Source organism: Passer domesticus, chromosome Z, assembly GCF_036417665.1.
Source record: "Passer domesticus isolate bPasDom1 chromosome Z, bPasDom1.hap1, whole genome shotgun sequence".
Lineage (NCBI taxonomy): Eukaryota > Metazoa > Chordata > Aves > Passeriformes > Passeridae > Passer > Passer domesticus.
The window spans coordinates 46,663,353-46,678,198 of NC_087512.1; the positions used below are offsets into that span (position 1 = coordinate 46,663,353).

The window sequence follows — 14,846 nt, forward strand, 5'->3', positions numbered from 1 at the left end:
CCTGGTCTCATGGACTTGTGCGTGTCTAAGCAGTAAATCAGTACATGCTGGATATTCAAGAAGAAATTATTTTTATCTCTTTTTCTAAATATTCATTTCTCCTGTAGCCTCCTTCTCCTTACAGACTTTACTTCTGGCTTACCACCTCTGCTTTTAATTTTGTACAGGTTGCATGGAAGTGTATCTTAAACTGAATTGCTGGAATTTAAGTATTGATGTTTGTGGTTTGTACTTGTGTAGTCAATCAAAAGACTGACCAGTGTTCTTGTCAGTGTTCAAACTGGCATACTAGAGCTAAATTAAAATTGATGGTCATAAAGAAGTCAGGAAGGTAAACACCAGTCAGGAAGAGAACTTCCTCCTCAGTTTCAATGCAATATCTATAGATGACAGTCACAGGGACAACACATTGCCTTGCACAATAGAGTAGACTGCTGATAAATTTTCTCAAGCTGCAGGTTCTGAGAACAGAATATCCAAGATGCAGAACTCCTGGGAACTGAGCAAGAGTTTCTGTTTTGCTTCTCCCTGCTGCCCCCTGTCCTCAGTATAAATTTCATAATTTAAAAGTAAGTATATTGCTAAAGCTTTTGTGTTTAACACCCAGATTGTTGAAGGGATCTAAGCTGTATTTATGTAAGTAATTAGTGTCAAAAGATTATTATTTTTTGAGTCACTAAATCCCTCACTATTTCCACTTTTCTATCTAATGCTTATCTTTTAAATATTAAGACGTTTTCTGGTGAGGAAGACTTCATAACCAGAAGTTTCTAATTGCTAGCTAACAGTTATATGCTCTGGCAAGAGCATTAATCTTTCACTTACCAGTGGAAATATTTGTAAAACTAGAGATACTTAAACTTCTGGTATTTGATTTTTCCTCTTTTACAAATGATTCCTGAATCAGTTTTTCTTGTACAGTTGACTGGATTTGACTAGGGAATGAACTTGATTTATTTGACATTGAGACCAGTGAGAAAATGAAGGATTTTATTTCCATGGGAAATGGAGGACCTTGAAAGCCAAGTAACACTGACGATTGAACAGCTCAAGTGGGTTGGAATGATTGAGGGAATAGTTAAATATTTATCACTTGGGTTTAAACCTCTCAGAATTTTACAGTATCTTTAAATCATTAAAAAAAAAAAATGCAGATCAGTTTAGGAATAAAACTGTTTAGCTAGAGACTCAGAGAATGCTTTATCAGTTCTTGAGCAAGGACAACAGGGAGAAAGATATCAACTCACCAAACCCAAAATATTAAAGGTTATTGAAAGAAACAAGAATTTCCTACTATTCTATGGATGCAGGAGATTGCATAACAGTTATGGTGTTAAAAACTTATGGTTATTATGCTTATGCTCAGGTAACCGTATTTCAGAATGGCAGAATTTGGGGAGCAGTGAACCTCCAAATAGTCTCTTGCCAACATGGTTTGCTGGTTGATTGACCTGGCACCCATGTCACCCCCATGTATCCGTAGTGGGTGGTAGCTCATAGCTCCTCCTGTCCTCTAGCTCTTCTAGGTCTTCCTCTAGGACCTCTAGGTCTTTATTTTTAGATAAGATGATTAACAGACCACATCTCTGAAGCCAGAATGTAGCTATAGTGAAATTGACATTCAAAAGACTGTTTTTCAGTGGTTCCTGGGCAAGAGTGAAGTCACCATTCAGTCCTCAGGATGACCATGCAGAATCTACAATGTAAGAATGGCAGTGCTTGGTCTGGTGATAACTAAAGAAGCGACACTGCTGCTCTACCTTATCCTCCTTTGTGCAGGGAGACTGTTCTGAGTGATCTCCAAATGCCCCTTCCAACCTCACACATTCTGCATGTGTGTTCTGATAATGTCCATATCTTATAAATTGACGCACTAGAGTATGGTGCTTAAATAATTTGTGCCTGGTACATCTGTGCATAAGAATTAAGCTGGTGAATGCTTGAACTCTTTGGTTTTAGGCTGCAAGATGTTTGAGTCCAGCTCTGAGATCTTTGATTTCTCCATGATTCTCAGGGACCAAAGTGAAGCTGTAGTTCTCCAAATTATCTTTCTTACTGTTTTCAAAGACAGGTGAAATATTTACTATTCTCCAGTATTGGGGAATTGCCTCATCACCATGATCTCAAAAAGGTAATAGCTGGGGAGTAGCCTTGCAAAGGCATCAACAGATTCTCTCAGCACTTGCAAACAGTCTCATTCACAGACCTACAGTAGCTCTTGTGCTCTGAGAAACTACTGGAAATGTTAACTCTCAATGTTTCTGTTTCTAAACACTTTAGCATAGTAAGTCTTAAATTAGAGTAGTTTTGCCCTTTATTTTCCTACTTTGTGCTTTATTCATTTTATTTGCTACTTTTCTGCTTTGTTTATGAAAACATGTTGCTTTGTTTGGTTTCTAGTAATTTCTTTATTTATTCCATTACTATTAACGTTCTCATGCTGACCTGTTCCTTTTCACTGTTAGAAGACCTAAAGAAGATAAAAAACCTTTTTTTACCTGAGAGGTTTGGGAGTTTTTTCTGTCAAGAAGTTCTCAGATTCTGTTCCATGAATTGTTTTAGTGAGGAAATACATGTTTCTGGAAGCTAGAGGTTCAATTTACCCATGTTCACATCATGCTCTTATTTGGGTTAAAATGGTGAAGACTAATGCATGTAAAGCTAACTTCAAGACTCTTAAATGCAGTTTCCAGTTCTCCTCAAGTCACTCTCTGAAATTCTGTAGTTTGACCATGGCTCACTGACTGCAAATGCAAACAAAAAGTTTCACTTCTCTTCTAATATCCAGTGTTGTAGTTCCAAAAATGCACTTTAATTGTGATATTACATGCAGTAGTCATTAGCAAAGCTTATATTTCAGAAACATCACTTGTGGCTAACACACACTAATGGTATTGCCAAAGGCATTAGAACTGGTGTTAGGTGATGAGGTTGAGAAGATGGCCCTGACTGTGCTCTGGGGGTCACAAATCTTATCATAGTGAGTATATTACAGTAGATTGTTGTAATGGGCATGGTCATATCGTCTTGCTTAAGGTGCCATCTTCAAAAAAAAATCTACAGTAAGAGAAAGTTAACACCTATACACCATGGCCTTAATGGTTTTCCCAATTTGTAGTGTTTGGTCTGGAAACACTAGGGAGAAATAAGCCAAGCCAACAAGAAAAGCAGGCATAAAGTTTATAATTTCATGCACATTCTTATAGTTTGTTACTTTTGCTTCTGGCTACTTGAACCCCAGTTCCAGGGGTGAGATAGGAAGCCCCATTGCTTTCTACAACACACAACAAAGTAATTTGTGGTTAAACTGGAAACAGAATTTATAACAGATAGACAAGATGCACTCATGTAACTACATAACCCTTGAACTGAAACAAAGCAAATCTAAAATGCTGACATATTTTCCATTAACTCAGGCTTAGCATCTGGAAAACATAGCTCCCAGAGCCAAGCACAGTCCCTGTCTTGGCATACAATAAAAGCTCAGTAGTTTGTAGAACATGGAGGGCTTGTGCCATATCAGATAGCCCATTTCCAATGGCATTTTTAGACAAGGTGGAAGATTGTCTCATGGCTCATTCTTTGTTGGAAAGGAAGAAAGAAAAGAGGGAAATATCCAGGTATTTTAAAGGATTACATTCATAATAGATGCATATTTGTGAAGGCGAAGATTGGTTTGGCGTCTTTAGCCCTTGGACAGCCCTTGAATTTTTAAGTACTTGTCTTTGCAAGTTAAACATTCAGGTGTTTGGTGCAAACTTGAACATGGCAAGGGCTTCTCAAGCTTTGTGCATGCTCTTTGACCTATGACTTCACACCTTCAGGAAGACAGGACCTTTGTCATTTCATCAGTCAGGAGTGTTTTGAGCCACCTACAGTTTGATACAGTGTGTCTTGCCATCAGCGCTCCTTCTACCGAGCTCCTGCTCAAGTTTCCACTCTCATCAGTTGGAAAGACAGCCGTGTGCTTTTGAAGAAAACCTTTCAGCGAGAAGAGGTGGCTTGGAGCAATGCATAGGCACATCCTGCCTAAAAGCCAACCACCTTTGCTGATCTCACCTTCCAAAGTTGCATGGATTTTTCAAGGTTGGGCACCCAGCTTCTACTCCTACCTATGCTCTCAGCTGGTGTGGCCTCAACTTGAGTGTTATATACAATTCTAATTCAGTGTAAGAAAAGTATTAAGCCATTAATGCCCAAAGGAGGACAGTGAAGACAGCTTTGAGGGGAAGCCATTCAAGCAGTGGCTGAGGTCAGTTGGTCTGTTCAGCCTGGAGGAGACTTGAGGGGGGATTGGAATTTCCAACATCCTCACCAGAGAGGATGGACGACGGAGAGATGGACAGGCAGGCACTGATCTCTTCTCTGTGACAGGACCAGAGGGAATGGCCTGGAGTTGCGTCAGAAGTGCTGTAGGTTAGGTGTTAGGAAGAGGTTCTTCACCCAGCAGGTGTTTGGGCACTGGAAGAGGTCCCCCAGGGCAGTGGTCACAGCACCAAGCCTGACAGAGCTCAAGCAGCGTTTGGACAACGCTCTCAGGCACACGGTGTGATTCTCAGGGGTGTCCTGTGCAAGCATAAGAGTCGGACTCGATGATCCTGATGGCTCCCTTCCACCTCAGCGCACTCTGCTGCCCGTGCCCGGGACGCGGCTCGGGCCCAGGCCTGCCGGGGGCCCGTCCCCCTTCCGCCGGCCCCGCTGCCCGGGGGAGGGAAGGAGGGGGCGGCCGGCGCCGTGCCCGGGTGAGCGCCCCGCGCGCATGCGCCACGAGCGCGGCGCCCCCGCTCGGCTCCGCTCGGGCCGCACTCGGCTATTTCCGCCTCTTTGTTTTAAACTCCGGGCCGAGCCCTTTAAATCCCCCTTTTTTTCTTTTTAAAATTTTCTTGGGAAAGGGAAGAGGGGCCGGTGTTTCCCTCCGCCTCGCGTTTCCGACTCCTCTGCTCTCTGCCCTGCGGTGGCGCTCGGAGAAGGACGGGCCGGGGAGCGGAGGGTCGGCGGCGGCGGGGGGAGCCCCCGCAGTAGCCCCGAGCGGCGGCCGCGCCCCCCCCGTCAGGTCAGTGCGGGGCCGGGGCGGGCGTGGGGGTCCCGGCCTTGCCCCGCAGAGGGGCTGGAGGGCAGCCGAGGGGCTCGGGGGCGGGGCGGGCCCGCCGCCCCCCCGCCCGCCTGCGGGGTATTTGCGGTGTGGGCTGCGGGGTGAGACGAGGGGGTGCGGGGCGTGCGGGCCGAGGGTCCTCTCCGCCCCGACGGCTGAGGGGGCCGCGGAGGAGCGGGCCGGGGCTGGGGGGGCCGCGCCGGAACTTTCGGGGCGGGCGTGGGGGTTTTGTGGGGCTCCTCTCCCGAAACTGTCAGGGAGTCTCCGTGGGCCGGGGGAGCGTCTGTCCCTGTCCTGCCGCGTGTGCCCACCGTGGTGTGCCCCCCGTGGGGGAAGGTGGCTCGGGTGCTGGGGGAAAGGAAGCCCGCACACCCCCGCCCCACCCGTTCCTACCCTCGGGAGGAGCTGCCGGTTGTGTGGAGGGGCCTGGGCAGGGGACGGCATCCCACGGCTTGGGGAGAAAGGGTCTCTTTGAGTGGTTGGGGGTGAAGATGGCGTTTCTAGTAAGGTGGAGATAGAGGGGACACGTCCCTTGGGTGTGCGACTTCAGCCGTGCAGGTATGTGGCTCCACTGCTGTGTATCTGTGATATGAAGTTGTGAGGAATAGGAAATTAATTTATACTCATACGTAAAATACAGGGGCTTGAATTGTTTTACAGTCTAAAGTCTGTTTTACAGTCTAGAGACAAATATACATATATGTGCACACATATTTGCATGTGTATGTGTTCGGTATTGAGAAATTTTGAAAGTTTTCTAAACCATTGAGTTCTAGGAGCTTGTGGTGTCACACTTGCCCTTTTAAGCTGGTCACTTCTAGCCTGAAACTGTTGGGTGTTACTTCAGTGTCCTGTGTGGAAAGTTTTGCGTCTCCCAAAGTTAATAAGGTTCAAAGGAGGTTTGATTATTGAGGCTTATCAAGCACTTGAATGGTCTTTTGCTACTTCATATATTTGCAATTTCTTTTTTTTTTTTTTTTTTTTTGGTTACAAAACTGTTTGTGCAGGCTTTCTGTCAGATCAGTTTAGGCTCTTCTTGCCTTCTGTATGAAATGAATGCCTCTGAGAAACCAGTCCAAGAAATTCTGGTTTATTACCCCTACATTCTCTGGAATGTTCTGAAAATATTTTCTTTGGTGCTTTTCAAAATAATACTGTGTATTTTCTTCCAGAATATCATAGAATAATTAAGTCCGTGGATCAAAAGCTTTGAATTAAAAAAAAAAAAAAAAAAAAGTTGAGATGAGCCTTTATGTTTAAGGAGCATCCCATGTATGTGTCCTCCATTATAGATTGGTTTTGTTTATACGGAATGAACAATTAAGCATATGATAGCTATGTTGTTAGGAGTCATTTTAGTACTGGGTACTGTGCTGTTAAAAGGTTATTATTAGTTATTTTGGGGTAGGATACTTGTAAAGTTCTGTGTTCATTCTTTTAGTGGCAGATCAGATTAGAATCTCAACTGTGGTACTCATCATGTGTCTCATAAAGGTGCTCTGAAATTCATTAAATTATTTCGTAACAAGGGGAATAGAAACTTTGTACCATTACTGTAGTGTTACTATTTCTTTTGAAGCTGTTCTTGCAGACAGTTCATAATGTGTTGAAGGGAATGCAGAACCCAGGAGACTTGGTGGAAGCACATAGGATGCATTAGAAGAGCGTCAGCTGACTTTCTGGAAATGCATAGGTGCACAGTGACAGAAAGCCTGGAAATAAAACATTTCATAAACCAGTTTTTGAGGAAAATCCATTGGATTTCTTTCTGTGAGCTGATCTGGCTGACTTGATCTTGTTTCTCTGCTATCACTGTAGAAAATCAAGATGAAGTACTTGTAAATGTTATAATGAAGTCAACTTAGAGTTTGTAATTATCCTAGCCTAATAGTAATGCCAAGAATGGCAGAAATTAATTGCTATGGCATGAAAGATTTTTGCTACTAAGGGATTGTAAAGTACAGCATTTAGTCGCTCAGCTGTCCTGCTCTTACATCTCCTGTCTACTTACATGATTTAGAGGAGGTCATCTCTTAGCTTCATATTTGAGATACGGGTAAGTTTTCTCATCAAGAACCATTCTACACTTACTTTAATAGCTTTCATTTTTTTTCCCCATATGGCCATTTAATCTAGGTAGTGTGGCCTTTTTAGCTTTTGTCATGTAATGAACTCCCAGGACTGAAATAATTCTGGATTAAATTCCTGAACTCCTTGGGTCACACAGTGAGAAGAAGTTGAACCATTTCCATTGAAAATCTTAAGAGGAACTACTAAGCTCTAAGCTACAAAGGGGATGTGGATGTGATGTTTTGAAAAGCATGTGTGTTGATAGCCTTTCACCCTACAACTGCTGTATTAAATTATGATACCAGCTTACAACAAAGTGTAAGGGCATCTTGTATTTTATAAAAGAAATCTTTACTTCTTGCTTTGGAACTATTGTCCTTTGGTGCATGTATGTAGTAAGTCAGTAGTTACTAAGTGGAAGTTTGTTTTGATAGTAGCGTTTGGAGATGCAGTTGATTTAGACTGTCAGCATTCCTGAGTTTATTAATCTAAACTCTGGTCTCTTTTTGTCAGTGCTACTAAAGATGTTTAGTGGCATTTAAACTTCTCTGATTTGCTAGTTTTAGGTTAGGTTTGCTGTCATGTTTAAAGTAAATGGGGGGGAAAATCTTCTCAGGGCACTTTGACTATAGTAGGTTAGGAGCCAGGCAGAAGTACCCATGTCTTCTAGCTTACACAAGATTATTTGGAAGGGGTCTGGAAGTAGTTTTGTATTACTTACACCACCCTTTTTAAAATACAAGCTTGCTATATTAGGCTGCAAGTTTAGCTAGTATGTGAAAGTCTTACATGCAGTACAAGAGAAAAAAGAATCAAGTTTTTGTGTGTTAAAAGCAGTCTTACCTATTGTAACACATTTTCATTGCTAACTGAAGAAACACTATAAATAGTGGTTTGTTCTATAATTGCTTCGAAGAGCCTAGAGAAAACTTGCCACTTTTGTCAAAATTCATAGAATTATGGGATGTTTGGGTTGGAAGGAGCCTTAAACATCATTTTGTTCCAACTTCCCTGCTGTGGACAGGGACAACTCCCTCTAGACCCAATTCTCAGGGCAGCATCCAAATTGGCCTTTAACACCTCTAGGGATGGAGTATCCACAGCTTCCCTGGGCATCCTGTTTCAGTGCCTCACCACCCTTACAAGCAAAGAATTTCCATACAGTATCTAATCTAAACCTCCTGTCTTTCACTTCGAAGCCATTCCACTTTGTCCTGTCAGTACATGTTCATGTACAAAATCCTTCTTTTTTCATGTAGGTTCCCTTTAAATACTGGAAGGCTGCTATTAGATCACCCTAAAGCTTTCTCTTTTCCAGGCTGAACAACCCCAGTTTGCTCAGCCTTGCCTTGTAGGAGCTGCTCTAGCCCTCTGATCATCTTGATGGCCTCCTCTGGACTCACTCCAGCAGGTCCATGTCTTTCCTGTGCTGGGACTGTAGAGCTGGATGTAGGGTTAGGGTTAGACCCATGTGGGGTCTCACCAGAGCAGAGCAGAGGGGCGGAATCCCCTCCCTTGCCCTCTTGGCCACTAACAGCACTCCCAAGTCCTTCTCCCCAGGGCTGCTCTCCATCTGTTTGTCTGCCAACTTGATGGGCTCACCAAGGTTTCCAGGTCTGGATGCAGGTCTGGGCTCTTGCTCAGGAGTCCTTGAGCTTGGGAACCTCCCTGCACATCTTGATCTAGTGCTCACCTACACTTACCTGTGCTGGTGAATGCTGCCTCATTGTCTGACTGGAAATTAGCTTTTCTCAAGTTAAGTTTACTGAATAAGTGCATCTATACTTAAATCAACAGAATATGAAATTGAAATACTCAGTGGGGTGGGAACTAATTGGACTGAAAACCTTATGTGCTACTGATAGTGTGATTGAAGTTTGTAGAGACCTGAAGTTTTGCAATCATACTGAAGACCCAGCATTGTAGAAACAAATAAACCAGCAGTGAGTTCTTCAATGACATTATTTTCTTTTCCCCTCTACCTTTTCTTTTTTCTCTTTAATCAGAAACAATACTTTAGACTTGGAACTTCAAACTGTATGTAGGAACTTAAGGGTCTCTTTATTCTTTTGACAAACACAACACATACTTTTTAAAAGTAGGGGGTGGTACAGATCATTAAAAGTAGGGGGAATGACAAACTCTGGTGAGCTTAAGTTACTTGTTCTTTGTACCAGAAAATGACTGTTCTCATAGTTATGACTGCCTCTTTCAAATTACAATTATAAGTTGATGCAGCCAGTGGGGAAATTTTTCAGGGGGTGGGGGTGAGAACTGGAGTATATCAAGGTATGTGTGATAGCATTATTATAGTACAGGGATTGTAGGGAAGAAATATGCAAGAGTGGTAATCAGTCTTTTTTGAAGTTTTGTTGCCAGTAGAAGAACTTAAACTAGCTCTGACACTATTTTTCATGTCTGCAAAGTCTGAAAAGACTTACTCTCCCTGCAGACATCTATTTCAGATGATCTGAATAGATAACTATTTTGTTTTCTGAATTTTTAACTGACAGTAACATACAACTTTGTCTATATTAAAATGGTTTGTGTTCTGGCAGCAGTAAGGATCCTTCTTGTTTGATACTGAGACTGTCCTTTTTGCTGGAAACTGTTGCTTTGTGAATAGCATTAAGTTCATTTTCATTTAAGACGGAAAACATTCTGTGTGTGTTTGGTGTCAATGAGAAAATGCTGTGCAGTACCTGTGTAATTAGGAGAGGAAAAGTTAATTTTTTAGGTTCATGGCATAAGTTTGATGTTCTTTGCTAACTTGCAAATGGCTGCTTTGTCAAGATTTTTCTTTAAGAACTTTTTTTTCTCTGTACATAACCAGACAGCATAAAGTACCTTCTCTAGTTGATTATTATCCAGGAACATCACAATTTTTATAAATAATGAATTTTTTGTGTGAATTATGATTATATTATACTAGTACAGGCCATCTTTGTTATTCTTTTACAATATGCATGCAAACAATACAATTTTTAGAGACTGTGTTGTGATGTACAATTTTTTCTGGTTTGTCACCTGAAAGAAGAAGCTGAAAGATACAGTACTGCTGGCCAAATTATAAATGTTTTATTTATGAAGAATTCTTTTTGACACTTACTGTTGTATTTTCACTATTGAGTACACAGAGTGGCATAATAAAAGGCATCAGTCAGTTGATTAATTAGTTAAAGGGCATTGCCAAATTTATTTTAACTGACTAGACAAAATGTTTTTGCAATAAAAAATTATTTGTTGAACTAAGCAGAGGCAATCACTGGAACAGATTTGAGGAACAGGAGCTTTTGGTTTTTTGGATTTTTTTCAACATAGTGCCGTCTTTTGTTCCTTGAGTGACTTTTCCCAAAAGTCATTGGAACACAGAGACATTTAGAAGCTTAAGCTCTGTCTTGGCACTAACATCAAGGTGGTCTGGGATCTTAACTCCTGCATTTCAGATGATTGTATTTCCTACTTTTTTGTTTTGATAATAACTGGATTTTCTTTCATTTACCTTTTTTTCCCTAATATATAAATTTTATTCTGGACACAAGGACTCAGATATTGATTTCAGAATTCAAAATAGGAAGAGGTAAGGAAACTTTTTATGTGCTGTGTAAGTACCTAATCATGCATGCTGCTAAATGTATATATGCCCCTGTTCCTACATCCAGATAGTTACATTTTAGAAAGTAACTTTTGTTAAATCTGTATCTGTTAAAGATACTTCTAATGGTTTTTCATCACTTCAAGAAAGTGCTAACACACTGTATTCAAACCCATCTTCTTAACGCTTGAAATGGTTTTCTTTCCGTCTTTGAGTTATTCCTTTCGTCCGAGGTCCGAATCCCACACCAGTGTACAGTGTTTGTTTGCCGGATTGCTTCTGTCTGTACTTAGGAAAGCCTCCCAGCTGCAGTGCTGCAGCAAGTGATTAATCTTTCTTGCTTTAGCGTTGTACTAGTTGGTTGTTTACTGTCTGGTTTTTAAGCTTCACTGAACCTTTTTTAGGAAAAAGCAAGCATAACTTCTTAAATACTCACTTAAAATTTCTTATCTGCATGTACGTGTTGTTCTTACCATGTGCAAAAGACTACACTTGTGGAAAAGTTCTGCACTGTGGAAAGTGTAGTAAAAAATTGCACTCTTGTGTGAAATTCGTGGTCTTAGAGAAAAACATTTAGTTTTTCTAGTAACATTTGTATGGATTTATTTAGTATGTTGAATGAAGTAAGTAATTAAAGTGTCTTTTCCAGTAGCACTTTCCTTAAACTAATTGCAAAGTAGACTTCCATCTTAAATCAATTTAAGCTTTAAGATCATACTTTTTTATTGGGTTGCCATGAGATGATGATTACTTCACAGGTATTTAGTTTGAATATTGGTAAAATAAAATTCTCTGATTTATGCTTGTTCTCAGATAAATTGCAGATGGACGATATTTTTGTATTTGCCCTTGAAAAATCCATAGGCCTTTTCTGTGACAGAAATTACTGTGGTAATAACATATTTTACCAAAATTTTCAATCTAACTATTGTTGAGTAGGAGGAGTTTAATTCAAATGCTTTTTAATAACATGTATTCGTGTTAATAGTAGTGTTAGAATTGGTAGCACCAGAGTAAGTAATTTATTGCACATCAATTTATTAATTTTCTGTTTCTAGTCTTGTACTTCTCTTTCTAGATTGACTAGAATGAGGTAGAAATCTCTCCCAAGATCAGGTCCTTCTGCAACAATTTCAGAAGACTTGTGTTTATGTTGGTAAAATACTTAATTTGTCATTCTTTGACCATTGGCCACAGGAAAAGTAGCCTAGTGTTGTAAATGACACCACACCATGTAAAAAGGACTCCGCGGGGAGCAGTTTTTGTCTCTTCACTTCCTTGCTTGTGAGATTCTTTCAAATTTTTCTGGTAAAAGTCATCAGAAGCAGTCTGCACACTGATCTATGTGGTATTAAGTGGATCTTGGCAGTTCAAGGTTTCATTTTACTGTCTTAGGAATATATAGGTGTAAAAAGTACTGTATTAATTGCAATAATTTTTAATGTAACATTTTGGGGATAATCATAGATACTGCCACTGGGAATTGTTTATCTAAATCTGTTTCTCTAATCTGTAGCAGTTATTCAAATTATGTAAGGTTATTTTGTCCAGACAATAATAGCTCTTGGGTTGTGTGATTATGATTTTATGACTAAAAATGGTTTGAATTTGAACAAAGTTTTGCAGATACAGGGAGGATAATATTTTGGTTTGTTTGCCATTGGTATTGGTGGTTTTGGTTTTTTTTGTTCTTTTGTTTGTTTTTTTTTGGACGAAGATGTGTTTTACCCTGGCCTTTCTCTTAATTTACTGAATTTATCAATGCTACGGGTTGAAAATAATTGTAGGACTAATTCTTTATGTAAGCTATTCTGTGATCAGATAGGTAAATCGATTATAGTCTTCTTTTGCAGCTTCCCTTAGGGAAGAGAAAGTCCATCCTGTCCCCATTCTTCAGTTCTGCTCTCCATCACTCCACCAGATGGGTCAAATTACTTTCATTATGGAACTTGAGGTACACTTCCAAAGCCAGTGCTCTGTCAGAGCATTTATTCTCCAGTCACAACCATTAGTTGCCAATGAACTGAATTTCTGAAGGTGTTTGGAAAGTGTCATAGATTTTTTTTTCCTTAATCTTTAGTATGGGAAAGGGTATAAGGGTAATAAGTAAATGCAAAAGGGTATAAGTAAATGCAAAAAGTTTCTGGAGTCCTCTTCTGTAGCTTCCATTATTAGGCCTGATGATACTATAAGGTATATTCACTGTAAGAGTGAAGACAAGGGAAGAATGAGCTGCTTTTGCTTCTCCCCCAGATTCCTTAGCCATTTATGGCTTCCCATAAGTAACCTTTTTTTCGACTTACTCATCCATTATCACCATCTGCAGAGTTTGACAATTTTAGCATTCAGATGGAAAAAAACCCCAAATTCAGCTCTCTTCTCCCAGCTTTAATCCAAAACCAAAGGAATGAATTTCTTTCTTTTTCCTCTGAAATTACTTCTTTCTAGTATGAAGAGACCTATACATGGTAAATCCTGAGAACAGAAAGTCTTTGAGATGCCCAGGATTTGCCTTGTGGAGATCGCTGGGAGACATGGTCTTTTCTGACCTTGTCAGCCAAACTTTTACTGGTGCATGTTTGTTGTGATGAATGTTGTGTTCTGAAGAATGGAGGGAGGCAAGTGTCAGTGTGGGTGTCATCAATTAAAAAACTATTACATTTTTAATAAAACTGGTAAATTATTTTCGTTGTCTCTTATGGTATAGTTTAGTCACCCAAAGCAGGTCTTTGTGAATTGCAAAGAAGGACTAAATTCAAGCCTACAGATACTACTAGTAAGCTGCAGTAGTTAATAACTTGAAGTGAAAGGTTATATTTTCTTTTTACTTCATGTCATACATCCATCTAGCATTTGAAATTTATTGTAGGAAGCAATAGGGATGTATGAAAGTGATTTGACTTCAAGAAATTCCTGAGGGTAGTTTAAAAGTATATCTGGGATACAATTATTAAGATAAGTAGCAGAGATAGTGTTTATTTATTTACTTATTCCTTGCATGGACTGTCAGGCTCTGTTTAAGCTGAGCCTTTTCAGAGATTTATTAGTTTATTTCTACACTTTTTGAACAGTTTGTATCAATGTGCAGCTGAACAGTTTTGGGTGGAAATGGCTATCTGTTTGAATGTTAATTATCAATTCTGTAAGTTCAGTGATGTTTCTAATGATGGATAACTTTTTATACAGACTAAGCAAAAGATAATTATGAAAAGCTGTAGCTCATCAATGACTTGCCAGTGCTTTCTTTGTATTTTGCTGCTTTCTGATCTTAAACTATGGATTAGAAAAGTTTATCAGTATATCAGAAAATCATAATGTTCATCTGAAATGCTGTCATGATTCCTCACAGCAAAAAAGCCATTTTAGTAATTATTTTAGTCATTATTTGTCTGCTTTTGTACTAGTTTTCCACATGTATGTTCTTACTTCATTTCACCTGTCTGTTAATGCTGTCCTTTTTACTTGAAATTGGCAAGAGGTAGCTGGTTATTTGGTTTCTGTTCCAACTTCTTTATTTTCACTAACAATTTCCCATTACCTATAAAAGTTGACATCAGTGTCTTGTTTTAAGGGATTCTGAGTTTTGTGCAAAGATCTAAATGCAGAACATGTCTGAACAAACTCTTTTTTGGATTAAAACTAAAGTATTGCGGAAGCTGCAGAGTACCGTTACCAGGACTGGATAAGGAAGAGCAACTTAACTTTTGCACTGAGTATGTGTTTTCTATATTTCTGACTTCAGACTGAAGGCCTTCTGTCTGGCGAAATTACTATAGACAAGACTGGAAAGGGAAACTTCTACTAGCTAGATTATGTGAGTATTTTGTTAAAGTTGCAGCAGGTACTGAGGTGCTTGTAAGAGAAACTGGTAACTATTTACTTTCTCTGGGATACAGTTAAGCAGCTGGTATTTGGCAGTTTAGCAAGTGTTTCCTTGGCTACTCCTTCCTTAAACTGCAACTCTTAGTGACCTAGATGAAGTAAATGCAGACTATCATTTTGACAGATCTTAATAATGTATACTGTTAAAACAGCACTTGGGAATTCTGTCTGTCAGGCAGGTTGGTGGATGTACCTCTTCTTGCACCT

The 14,846-nt window shown here is 40.0% G+C and overlaps 1 protein-coding gene across 10 annotated transcripts in view; it reads left to right on the top strand.

Annotated features, from left to right (window-relative positions):
- The first annotated feature begins 4,763 nt into the window (after positions 1–4,763).
- PCGF3 (polycomb group ring finger 3) overlaps positions 4,764–14,846 on the top strand; it is a 55,722-nt gene continuing 45,639 nt past the window's right edge. For 5 of the 10 annotated variants that reach the window (XM_064405719.1, XM_064405721.1, XM_064405714.1 and 2 more), the window contains exon 1: positions 4,764–5,053. The gene's annotated coding sequence lies outside the window, so the exon portion shown is untranslated. Of the gene's footprint in view, positions 5,054–5,546; positions 5,651–10,704; positions 10,743–14,846 lie in introns of those variants that run through there. The other 5 variants (XM_064405718.1, XM_064405722.1, XM_064405715.1 and 2 more) reach the window with 3 other exon arrangements.